This window comes from Mesocricetus auratus, unplaced genomic scaffold (assembly GCF_017639785.1).
Source record: "Mesocricetus auratus isolate SY011 unplaced genomic scaffold, BCM_Maur_2.0 Super-Scaffold_100019, whole genome shotgun sequence".
Lineage (NCBI taxonomy): Eukaryota > Metazoa > Chordata > Mammalia > Rodentia > Cricetidae > Mesocricetus > Mesocricetus auratus.
Window position 1 is genome coordinate 8531735 of NW_024429200.1, and position 12877 is coordinate 8544611.

The 12877-nt window shown below is 40.6% G+C and overlaps 1 pseudogene; it reads right to left on the reverse strand.

Moving 5' to 3' along the window:
* The window catches only part of LOC101824374, a 29161-nt pseudogene that overhangs the window by 7715 nt on the left and 8569 nt on the right, over positions 1 to 12877 (reverse strand).

The window sequence follows — 12877 nt, forward strand, 5'->3', positions numbered from 1 at the left end:
ATTCTGGCTTGCTATAGGCCAAAGCAGCTTCTTTTTTAACCAATGAGAGGACTATGTATTCAGGCGTACAGGAGGATTATCCCACAGCAGAGTTCCAAGTCTCTGAGGATGACAGAACTCAGACAGTGTGAGTTCCCTAATCTCTTCCTAGAAAGCTGCCAATCTACTTGGAGAAGGATACCAGAAAGATGTGAGCCTTCTTTTGTTTTCACAGTCTCAAGTTTGAAGGTTATTTCTTATAGTCACCTTGATGAATACAATGTTTATAAAATCCTGCCGTGTCCTTTTCTCAGATATGTGAGTTCGGAACTCTTGAAACAGGGTCCAAATGATTCCGGGTTCACTGGAGCTTGAGAAGCACACAGATTTAGCATCTAGTTTCATTAAAAGTGTCTCCATAGAAAATGAAAACTTTTCAAACATGTCAGGTTGATTTGTTCAAAAAAATTTTTTAAGTCCATATATTCTTTATATTTAATTGTTTTATTTGGGGGCATTATAAGGGCATAATTTCAGATTCCCTTTAATGTCTCCAAACCCTCCGATACTCCTGTTCTCCTAATGGTCTCTTCTAAACAGTTTTAAATTTGACTATAGAAGAGTGAATTTGAAACAATGTTGTTTTCAGATTCAGTCATCTTGGTTAAAGTATGTCAAGACCGTGTGCCAATACACAATAATCAACAAGATGGTTCTATTTCCTGCTTCCACGGCTTTCTCTATGGTTTTACCTAGTTAGAACATGCAGTAGCAAATGCAAACATCCTCATAAACAAAACAGATATATAGAGACGATAGATAGATAGTAGATAGATAAATAGATAGATAGTAGATAGATAAATGATAGGCAGACGGTAGCCATAGTAAAGATGAAAATAGTACCAGACACTGACAAATGAGAAGTCCAAGATTCCAGGAGAGTGCTGTTTTCTGGCATGCATGACAGATGAGATTTTTTTTTAAGTACAGAAATAGGAGCTGGGGTTAGGGTTTAAAGCACTGGATGCTCTTGCAGAGGACCCAGGTTCCATTCCCAGCATCTACATGGTGGCTCACAACTGTCTGTAACTCCAGTTCCAGGGGATCTGACATCCTCTTCTTGCCTCTTTGGGCACCAGACATGTACATGGTACATAGACATATATGTAGACAAAGCACCTATACACATTAAAATAAATAAAATAATTAATTTTAAAACAAATAAAACTAAGCTGAAAGAGATAATGGGCTCAATATTGGTTTTATGGTCCCCAATTTCAAGATTTATTATAAAGATGCAGTAATTAAAACAGCATAGTATTAGCATAGAGGTACAAAAGAAATCAATGGAACAGAATAGAAAGTCTAAAAATATCAGCATATATATATGGTTCACTGAGTTTCCACAAAGGTATAAAGCAATACAATTGAGTAAATATAATCTTTTCAGCAAATGATTCTGGACTAACTGGATAACTATATGCAAAAGAGTTGATATATTACATAAAAAATGAACTCAAATGGGCTTTAGATCTGATTAGAAACTAAAACAATGTAACAATAATTGAAGTAAGCATATAAGAAAGTGTCAATAACCTTAGAGAAATCTTAGATTCAATGTAATACAAACCAAACAAAATCACCCTATAGTTAGTAAGCGAAAATGGGCTGGGACTAGTTCCACAGCAGAACACCTGACTAACATGTGAGACCCTGAAATGAATTCTCAGCATTACAAACAAATAGTTTTTTTCTTTAAAAAGTCGTAAATGGAAATAAAATGAATAGATATATTGGGTTTCATTAAAATTAAGAACTTTGAGGGATATGGAGTTGGCTTAATGGGTAAAGATGCTTGTTGCCAAGCCTGAAAACATGACCCCTAGGATCTACAAGGTGCCAAAAAGCTGACTCCTCCAAGCTCTCCTCTGACTTTACATGCAAGCCTTATCCTGTGTATGCACCTACACACACGCATACACACACACACACACATGCAAATAATTGTAAAATATTTTTAACTCCTTTAAAAAATTTTTGTTTCGCAGACACATTGGTGTTTTGCCTGCTTGTATGTCTGTGTACGGGTATCAGATCTGGAACAGGACTTACAGACAGCTGTGAGCTCTGTCATATGGGTGCTGGGAATCGAACCCAGGCCCTCTGGAAGAGCAGCCAGTGTTTTTAAGCTCTGAGCCATCACTAAGAAAACAATTATATTTTAAGATGATTAAAAGATTTGAGAAATTACTTCACACAAAGATGAATAGACAAATACTCATATTAGATGGGATTTGTAGTATCAGTAATCATTAGGAGACTACACACCTAGTCAAATGTTTAAGATTCAAAGTTCAGCCACACCAATTGTGAAGAGCATTGCACAGTAACTGAAAGTCTCTTACATTCTATTTACACTTCTGGTGGGAATGTAAAGTGGTAATAATTCCTTTGGAAAATGACTTAGCTATTTCTTAAAAGTTTAGCACATATTACAATATGATCCATATGTCAGCTGCTAAGTATTTATCAAAGAAATATGAAAATGTACATCTTTATGCAAGATTGCATTTTCATACACACACACACATAATACCTGTTTTTAGTGGTCCCAACCTGAACACTAATGATCATTCATCAAGGTGAATGATTAACTACATTCTAGCATATTCATTCATAGCCCGCTATGTGACAACAAAGAGAATAAGTTATTGATATATGCAATAAGGGATTTCAAAATTACTGAGCTAAGTGAAAAAGTCACTAAAAAGATGAACCTTATGAATTTATCATTTAAAATTTTATGGACTGGAGAGATGGCTCAGTGTTAAGAGTACTTACTATTTTTGCAGATGACCAGGATTTGGCTCCCAGCATCCCTGTATGTTAACTCACAACTACCTGCAACCTCAGCCTCAGGGGACCCAACAACCTCTTCTGGCCATCACCAGTACACACATATACATGCACACACGCACACAGGCACACATATAGCTAAAATTCTAGGAAATGTCAATTCTCTGTAGTTATGGGAAACAGGTAGGCTGAGGTTTGGGAACTTGGCGGGTATAGTTAAAGTGCATAGGGGAGGGACTGGGAAGAAATTCAAGGACCCTTTGGGGACTAATGAGCATGTTCATTAACTGGACAATGGGGATGCTGTCATGGACGCTGGCATTTGTAAACTTTTGTCAGGATAAGCATTTTATATATGTAATTTCTATGGCTTCCATAAATCTATTATGTTACCTTAAGAGGTAAAACTATAAATGTCTTTATCCATAAAAAGAGGCCTCCGAGAGCAGTAGATGAGCAAAAGCAGCAGTCTGAACCAAACTTCTAGAAATGAGAACAGAACTCATTGAAGCTAAAACTTACCTGAAATGTGAGAGTCACTGAATACATTCAGCATTAGAATGGACCCAGCTAAAGAGTGATTTCATGACCCAGAGGACAGATCAAAGGGTCTAGTTCCCACAAACTGGGGTTCCCAACAAGGTTGTTATGGTTGACCTCAGTGAGAGCAATTTCAGTGGAACAGGAAGAAGCTAGAGTACATCGTAAGGAAGAGTGAATGAGAAATGAGAAAGTGAAGATAACACATTTAGGCAATCTATCAAATGTCTGCCTGGGGAGTAGAGGTTTAAAAATAGAGTATGTGTGGAAGAAGCTGAGAATTTTATTTCTGTTTTTTTTTAATGTCCATACCCACAGAAAAGTTAGAATGATTCCCCGACACAAATTTCAACCCAGATATATCCAGTTCTTCTTACGGCCTAAAGAGATGCTTCCCCCACAGCATCCAAAGCAGATCACTTGGCTGGCTTTCACACCTTGACTCATGACCACGTGTGTCTCAAGAACAAGAGCATTCCTCTCTCTCTTTCCCTCTCTCCCTCTCTCTCTCTCCCTCTCTCTCTCTCTCTCTCTCTCTCTCTCTCTCTCTCTCTCTCTCTCTCTCTCTCTCTCTCTGTCTCTCTTTGTCTCTGTCTCTGTCTCTGCATGTGTGTGTGTGTACATGTGCACACATCATTGGGGGCATGTATGTACAGGTGTGCAGGTGTTGTTCAGGATTCTTTTTGAGACAGGGTAGCTCACTGGCTTAGAACTTGTCAAGTAGGCTAGGCTACATGACTGCTGAGCCCCAGGAATCTACCTGCTTCTTCTCAAGTACTATGATTAAAGGTGCATGACATCACACCCAAGAATTGAACTCAGGGCCTCAGACTTGCATGACAAGCACATTACCAACTGAACTGTGTCCCCAGTGACAAGAGTATTCTGTTTCTGATGTTAGGCAATCAATATGAATTCAATTGCTTCATCAAACATATAATGTATACATTTTTCCAGTTAGCATAAAAATGTCTTATAATACAATCAAGGTCGATACATTGTATTTGACAGTTGGGAATCTTTAGTTTTCACCATGTTTCCTTCTCTTTTGTGTACAGTAAATCCTTTGAAGAGTCCTAGTGTCCAGCAGAACATTCCACAGTTTGAGGTTACAGGACCATTTTCCTGTCCTAAGTTTCAGGTCAATCATTTCTTTTTTCAAAATACCACAAATGTGTTTTTTCAAAGCTTTGATTATCCAATAGGAATCACGGAATATCAGGTTGTCCTACTGTGGGGGAGCTAAGCTTGACTATTTGGTTACTTCCATCTCTGAGGAAGAGTGAAGAAACGTATTAAAGTGTAAATAGAGCAGGAAGATGATTCTGGAAGAGAAAGCACAGTAAATAGAGGGAGACTTCCCAGGCAGGTGCATAGGTTAGACAGAGAACAAAGGAAGGGATACACTGTCCGAGGGAAAAGGGGAAACACACTCCAGATGCACGAAGTTAACACACCTGCTACAGCCGCTGTGGAGAAGAGCGGGGATAGAATGCCAGCAGTTGTCAAGGACCAGCACTAGTGGGAGACTGTGGGAGCCCAGGCCTAGAAGCAGAGTCTGTGAAGAGCGGATTAGTCAAGGTGTGTTGAGACAGGTGGTTGCCTTGGGGAGTCGAGGAGAGAGGCAGCAGTCGAGATGGGACATCAACCGCTGGTTGTGGAGGAAGCAGATCTAGGGGTGAGGGTGAAGAGTCTGGTGTTCACAGATGCAGGGGAGAAGGAGGCAAGCACAAAAATCAGAGGGTGGGAACTTCGAATGAAGGAAAGCTGTCAGAAATGGGGGGACCAGGTGTTGACTTGATCTGGGGATTTGACACTGGAGCTAGACGGCTGTGAAGCAGAAGAGACACCAACTGGTGTCCTGAGAGCCTTGGAACCTGGTACCAAGTATGTTGCGTACTCCAAGTATTCTAGGTGGGGTGGAGAATTCAAAAGAACACAGGCATCTCCTACCAGATGATCCCAGCTTCTCACACTCACAAGTTTTCTTAGTATAAACGATACAATAACTCTGGAGAAAATTGCAGTCAACACACACGTGATCACAGAGAGATTCAGCCTAAAATACTTCAATCAAAAACCTGTGTAGAATTGGTGGTCCTTCTTTGTCCTTTTAGGGTGTTTTTAGGATTTTTAAGGGAAATCTCATTAGAAAAAATTCTTTTCTTACATGTGATCTTTTCTAATCCCTCACCTGGCATCTATGTGTTATCATAGGAACTTGAGTTAGCTATGATTGGATGGTCCTGAGGAAATTGGATTAGATCAGCGAGGGGTTCTGGACCTCACTAGTTTTTTTGACTGTTGGCCTCTTGGGAAATTTGATGGAAATATGCCTCTTTTTTCCTGGAGAATGAACATTCACATGACCCTACACAATACTGCATTCAATTTCAAGGTGCCTCGCAGACTATAACTGAATATCCCCTGAATTTGATTACTGTGGGTACCATTTCAGTCTGATAATATTATGACTATTTCAACAAAGTCGCTTGGCTTGATATCCAAACATTTCCTTAAAACTTTACTGCAATCTTCTTCCCAAAACTTGTCTCTGAGATCTCTTTTATAATTAGTGAAGTCTGAATCGGCCATATGAATTTCCCCTTTTCTTTCCTACTTGGATCTGCCCCCATCACAGCCCCCTGAGAGCCTAGTACTGTTTACCAGACAGAGTTTATTTAAAAAGGATCATCTACAGAGTGAAGCAGCTGAGGCTGACATCCACTTTGTCAACTGCAATAGCCCAGCTCGGCAGCTGAAGTGGGATAAAGGACATCAGAGACACTTTGTCACCCAGCCAGCTCACTGCAGCCTGGGAATGACAAGTCAGAGAGAGGCACTTGGGCACAGAGGGCAGTGCAGACACTGATGGACAGAGGAGAGAGTGTCTGCAGAACACACCTGTGCTCGTGGACCCTAGAGCATTAGAGAGGACAAGACCACAAAGAAACCTGGGAGAGAAATGAGGGAAGAGAGAAGAGAAATACTACACTTCCCCAAGCATCAAGTATACACAGTTTAAAAACTGTGTGTAGAGATAGCACTCTTTTTTCTTGGTATTAAATTAAAGTCAGCATCTGTAAAATATTAGTAGAGGCTGGAGAGATGGCTCTGTGGTTAAGAGCACTGGCTGCTCTTGCAGAGGACCTGGATCCAGTTCTCACCTACATTATGATTCATGACGAAATTCCAGCTCCAGGAGATTGAGGGAATCCAATGCCTTCTGACTTCTCTGGGCATCATGCATGCATGTGATGCATATATGTATCTTCCAGCAAAATGCTCATGTGCATAAAACAAAATAAATCTTTATTTAAACAAAACAAATCAAAAAGACTACAAGAGAGCCAGGTCAGCCATACAAAGTGCTTGCTCTGAAGGCATGAGGAGTTGAGTTCATTCCCAGGAAACAATGTGGAGGGGTATCTGAGTAGGGTCTCTATTGCTGTGAAAAGACACTGTGACTACAGCAACTCTTACAAAGGAAAAACATTTATTGGGGGTGGCTTACATCTTCTGAGGTTTAGTCTATTGTCATCGTGGTGCGGCAAGGTGGCATGCAGGCAGACACTGTGCTGGACAAGCGACCAAGTGTCCCACATTTGGACTTGCAGGCAACAGGGAGTAGTCTCAGACACTGGGCATGGCTTGAGCACATATAAGATCTCAAAGCCTGCCTGCACAGTGACACACTTCCTCCAACAATACCATGCCAGCAAAGCCACACCTCCTAAGAGTGCCACTCCCTTGGGAAGCCATTTTCTTTCAAACCACACAAGAGGGGGGAAAAAGCTAGGCATGATGGTGTGCCCTGTACCTCCAGCTCAGGGGTGTGGTCATAGGCAGATGCCTGGGGCTCACTGACACCAGCCTAGCCTCCTTTGTAAGTTTCGCTGGCTCAGCAAACAAGGTAGACAGTGACTTAGGCATCAACACTCAAGGTTGATCTCTGCCCTCTACATTCACACATGCACCCACACATGAGCACATGCACATATAAACAGATACATATATTTACACAGGGAGAGAGAGCGGGAGAGGGAGAGGGCAAGAGTCTGTGTTTGCAAGATGACTCAGTGTGTAGAGACGCTTTCCGCCAAGCCTAACGTCCTGAGTTTGATTCCCAGAACACACAAGGTTTAAGGAGAGAAACTCCGGCAGGCTGTCTTCTGACATCCATGGGGCGCTGTGGCATGTGAGTGAAATCCTAATACATTGTAGAAAACAAATCAGATCGCTTCCTTCTGCTCATAGTAAGAAAGCAGCCTTTGCTCTATTTCTATTCATACCTTCTCTTTGTCTATGGCAATTCATCAACTCCTCACCTCTAACTATACTCCATCGAATTCCTCAAATGGTAAATATAAAAATTATGTGTGCTTTACTTATTATTTTGGTTTTTTATCTATTGCCCCAGAGGATTTTAAATGACTTACAACAAGGAAATATAGAGAGACTAGTAAGAAGATGGCAACAGAATAAAAGCCAGCCACTAGGTGGATTATAGCTTTGTCATGAGAACTTGTGCTTAATAAAATCAACTGCAATTGATTCCAAAACATAGCTCCAAGCATCCTTGAAGCTGAGATAAAAAAAAAAGAAAGTCATAGGATGACTGACTATAATGGTTATTGTCTTCATTTCCTGAGGAATTAATTACACCAACTAAAGGGATGTTTTTTGCTGTTACTGGGTTTTAAAATGAGTTTATCTGTCATGAATATATCCACCTAATACAGAACATTTCTATCTTCAGTTTATTTGAAATGTGTGGATGTTCTTATAGGCAGCTTTTTCAAATATGAATACCAAAGGAGGAAACACCAAGTTGTGGGCTTGCTACAGTTTCCTTTGGGTACCATGCAGCGTGCTGTGTGCTTGCTTTTTTCTAACTTATTATGGGAATAGAATGCAGGCTAGAGACATTCATCCTTAGCCATGCTTCTCTGAAATTCTTCTCATTATCAGTTGCCTCAGGTGAGTAAGGCCCAGACAACGAGGAGCAGGTAAGCCAAGAACTAAAGCTTAGATCTTCCACATTGTTGCTGGGTGATAAACAGGCTCCAGGAACTTTCTGCTGCTGGCTAAGATGAGGTGGTATCATAAAACAGAAGGACTCTGTTTATACCCCTGTCTCAGTGGAGGATTTTTCACCATCTGAACCCTAGGCAGGCTTTGGGTGCTCATCGATAATTTCTAACCTTTCCCAGGAAGCAGCTGTAGCTAAATACAATATTGGAATTTTCAAATGAAATGAGAACGTTAGGGGCTGGTGAGGTGGCTTAGGAGGTGAAGGCGCTTGCTGCCAAATCCGACCACCTGTGTTTGATGCCTGACCCACATGGTAGAAGGAGCAAATAGACTTCCTGAAGTTGTTCTCTGATCTCCACATATGTGTGGCACACACGCACACACACACACACACACACTTTTTTAATTAAAAAAAAATTAACGTCGTTTAGAATGAAAGCTAGTGCTGAATGATATACCCCTGGTGACTGTTTTGAATTTGGCACAATTGATCCTAGGGTTTTCCTTTTGATACTAATCACTGGGATTATTTGCTTTATAGAATGTGACTACAAAGAACAAGACTTCCTCCATCAAAGAAAATGGTGTTTATCTTTCTGTTCACCATGGGAACAGAGACACATCCAGCTTATCTTAAAATGTATTTGTACCAATATCTTTGGCATAAATTCTGAGGAGTGAGAATGGATTAATAGTTGCCACGAAGAAGATAGGGTACTTCTCATTTCTGTTCTACAGACTCATTTCATGGTGCCAATGAAGTTAGGGGGATGGTAGTCTTCAGTTCAGTAAAGACAGAAGACAGCATGCTGCAGACTATGAAAAGCCCAATTGATTCAAGAGGAAATGCGTATCACAGCTCTGATTATTGGGTTTTCTTTTCATTTTTTTTTGTTTGTTTGTTTTTCAAGACAGGGTTTTGTCTGTGTAGCTCTGGCTGTTCTAGAATTCACTCTGTAGACCTGGTTGACTTTGAACTCACTGAGATCTGCTTGCTTCTGCCTCCCAAGTGCTGGGATTAAAGGTGTGTGTCACCAACGCCCAGCACAGCTGCATATTATTAAAGTAAAATATTTTCTTCCCAACCCCCCCTTTTTTTTTCCGAGACAGGATTTCTCTGTGGCTTTGGAGGCTGTCCTGGATCTAGCTCTTGTAGACCAGGCTGGTCTCGAACTCACATCTGTCCGCCTGACTCTGCCTCCTGAGTGATAGGATTAAAGGCATGCACCACCACTGCCTGACTTAAAGTATTTTCTTTTAGATTCAAAGTTCACCCAAATAGCTTATCATGTGAATTAAGTCTCCCAGAAAAAGAAATTCCTTTAGTGTTAGTGCAGTCATTTCTCCTCTAGGGATTTGCTTATCTTGTAAGTCAATAAATAGACAGAAAGTAGGTCTTAAAAAGAATGTAACCGTGCTGTCATTCCTTTTAGTTTCACGATTTAAAAACCCAATCCAATCAATGGTGATATCATCCTGTAATTATAGGATTAAAATAATAGGAGCCCAGGACTGGAGGTCCATACAGACTACAAGAAGAAGTCTGAAGATGTTTTGACCTGGGAAGAGACAGAGTCAGCTGGTGGGGCAAGGGAGGGAGGGAGGGAGGGAGGCAGAGATTCCATTTAAATACATCAACATTCCTTGAAGTGTGTGTTCCTTCAGATTGTGAATTCCATGGCAGTTCCAAGTTCAGCTAGAAGAAACAGCATTTTTTCTCAGCTAACAAGATGGCTCATTGGACAGAGGTACTTACTGTCCAGCCTGATTGCCTGAGTTTTATCTCCAACAAGTCATATAGTTGAAGAAGAGAAATTACTCTTGTAAGTTGTCCTCTGACCCCTCATTTGCACAGTTGCCTGCACACACAGACCCCCTTACACACACATAAATACAACTAAATCAATCAATAAATAAACATAATTTTAAAATTCCTTAGCCACTGTATGTGGGTCCTGTTGAGTCATAATGTAGATTAACAAAGGCAGAGGCTGTATTTGTTCAACTGGAGCTTTCTAAACTTATTTCACTAGGGCATTCTTTTATTTCCTACAAAAAGCACTTCGACAAGCAGCAGTAAGTGAAGTGTTGGCCATTTCCTAAGCAAAGCATTACACCACGGTTCCATGTTGTAGGCCTAAGACTTACTTCATTCTGAGGATTAAGATGAGCACACCCACCCAGTCTCTGCGGCTTTTCTTAGTACAATTGGTCCCAGAAGAGTCTGGATTCCTTTTTGGTGTCTGTAGGCCATATTCTTCCTATATTCGTGGTGGAAATTAACCAGTTATTGCAGACAACTACCATCAAGGGACATTTGCCTTACTAAAAATTGTAAACCTGGGTCATAAATGTAGGTTTTCTTGCTCCAATGTAGATGGGAAACATTTTCTTATAATTGTTAACATTTAAAATTATTATTCACCTATTTATATATGGTGGTTGTTTTATAGAAAGAAAGAGTAGGTAAGAAAAGATAGTTCCCATTTCTAAATGACTTCCTCTATAGGTTATCTATCTCATATTCACAATCATACTATCACCTGAGTCTTGTTATCTTCCTTTCATGATCTGAAAATTGAGACTTAGAAATGTTAGCAAACACGTCTTATATCATGTGGGGGACTCAGAATTTGAAGCCAGTTCTCTTAGACTCCAAACTCCATAATTTTTCTAAGATTTTATGAATTGTAGGACACAAGACATTGGAAGAAGTAGAATATAGGCTTGCCATTCATTAAATATGTAATGTGAACCCAGTGTTGCTCATTGGACATATAATAATAGAGGTTTCACCTATGGTTTCTTTTTTTCAATATCAAGTGTGAGACCTCACACATGCTGGGCAAGCATTCTACCAAGGAACTATATCCCCAGCCATAAACACACACACACACACATATATATATCTCAAAATGAATAGCTTGGCTATGACAACAGTGCTATTTGGAGCAGAGCCTGAGGGTTAAATTTCTCACTTAGTCTTCTGTCTCAGTTACTTTTCTATTGCTGCTGTAACACTTCATGACCAATGCAACTTCAAAAGAAATCATTTACACCACACCTTCCCAGCACAGAGAGCCCCTGTGTTTTAGAATATTATTTTAACTGGGCAAAGATTTGTTACATTTGCTTATGTTGCAGAATATTACTTTAACTGTGTAAAGGTGTGTTGCATTTGTCTAATGATGCAAGGATGTGTGTTTAATTATGCAGAGGTGTGTTGCATCTGTTTTACCTTGCCTGCCTTAGGCAGTTGACTGGTCTAATAAAGAGCCGAATGGTCAATAGCTATGTAGGAGAAAGGACAGCAGGGATGGTGGCCAGAGAAAATAAACAGGAGGGGAAATCTAGGCTCAGGAGAGGAACAAGAGAAGAAGGAGGAGGAAAGAATGAGCGGGATGCCCGGGACAAGAAGCCAGGCAGCAGAAATAAGAAGCCATGAAAGTAAGACATACAGGAGGAAGGAAAAGTAAAAGTCCCCGAGACAAAAGGTAGATGAAGAGAGACAGATTAATGTGAGTTAAAGGAGTTAGCCAGAAATGAGCCTAAGCAAGGCTGAGCATTCAAAACTACTAGTAAGTCTCCACGTTATGTTTGGGAGCTCGTTGGTGACCCAAAGGAAAAGCCATGCACAGCCTTGCATGGTAAAGTGGCTGTAAGCTAAAGAAATGAGCCGATCAGAGGTTTGGGGGACAGACAGAATGGCTGCCTGTCTCTGACATTCCATTTAACTTCATTCTGGGGGTGGGGACCAGAAGGGTTAGTACTGTTATCAGACTCGGGGCCATCCACTGCCTGGCTGGTTTCAGGACATCTGCTCCAGTGACTCTTTGAATAATCACCTATTATCTCTCCCTTGTACTCTTGGTATGTTGCTCATACACACTCATGTCTCCATTCTTGGAACAAGTGTAAGAGTGAAAAAAGAAACCCCAATGTATCATAGAAGTGCTAAAGCAACAATGTCAGGGTCAAAAATAAGAAAATGCCTACATGTCCTTTAATACCACAGACTGCCCTCAGATGAGCTACTGGTCACCTGCAAATTTAAAAGACAGGCCACCTGTGGCTATGAAACACTATCGTGGAATAAGGTTGGTCTCTGAGGAAAACATGGACAACGGATACAGACAGCCCTGAAAGGGAAACACTGGGGAAGAAACAAGAGAGGCCACCAAGAGACCTGTCTCTCTTTTAAATGGTCTCCTTTGACATCTGTGTGTACTCATTGGTTCTTGGGGACAGTATTGCTTAATTTTCATGTTTGTCAGTTTCATGAAATTCCTGGTTTTGATTTCTAAGTTTCATACCATAACAATCACTGCCACATCAGTCTTCTGCCTTTTAAAGATTTTACTTTTCGTTTGTCAATCTTCTGCCTTTTAAAGATTTTGTTTTTCGTTTTGCTTACGCATCTATGCATGCATCTCTGTATGTGTATGTGAGTGCAGTGTCTGCGGTGGCC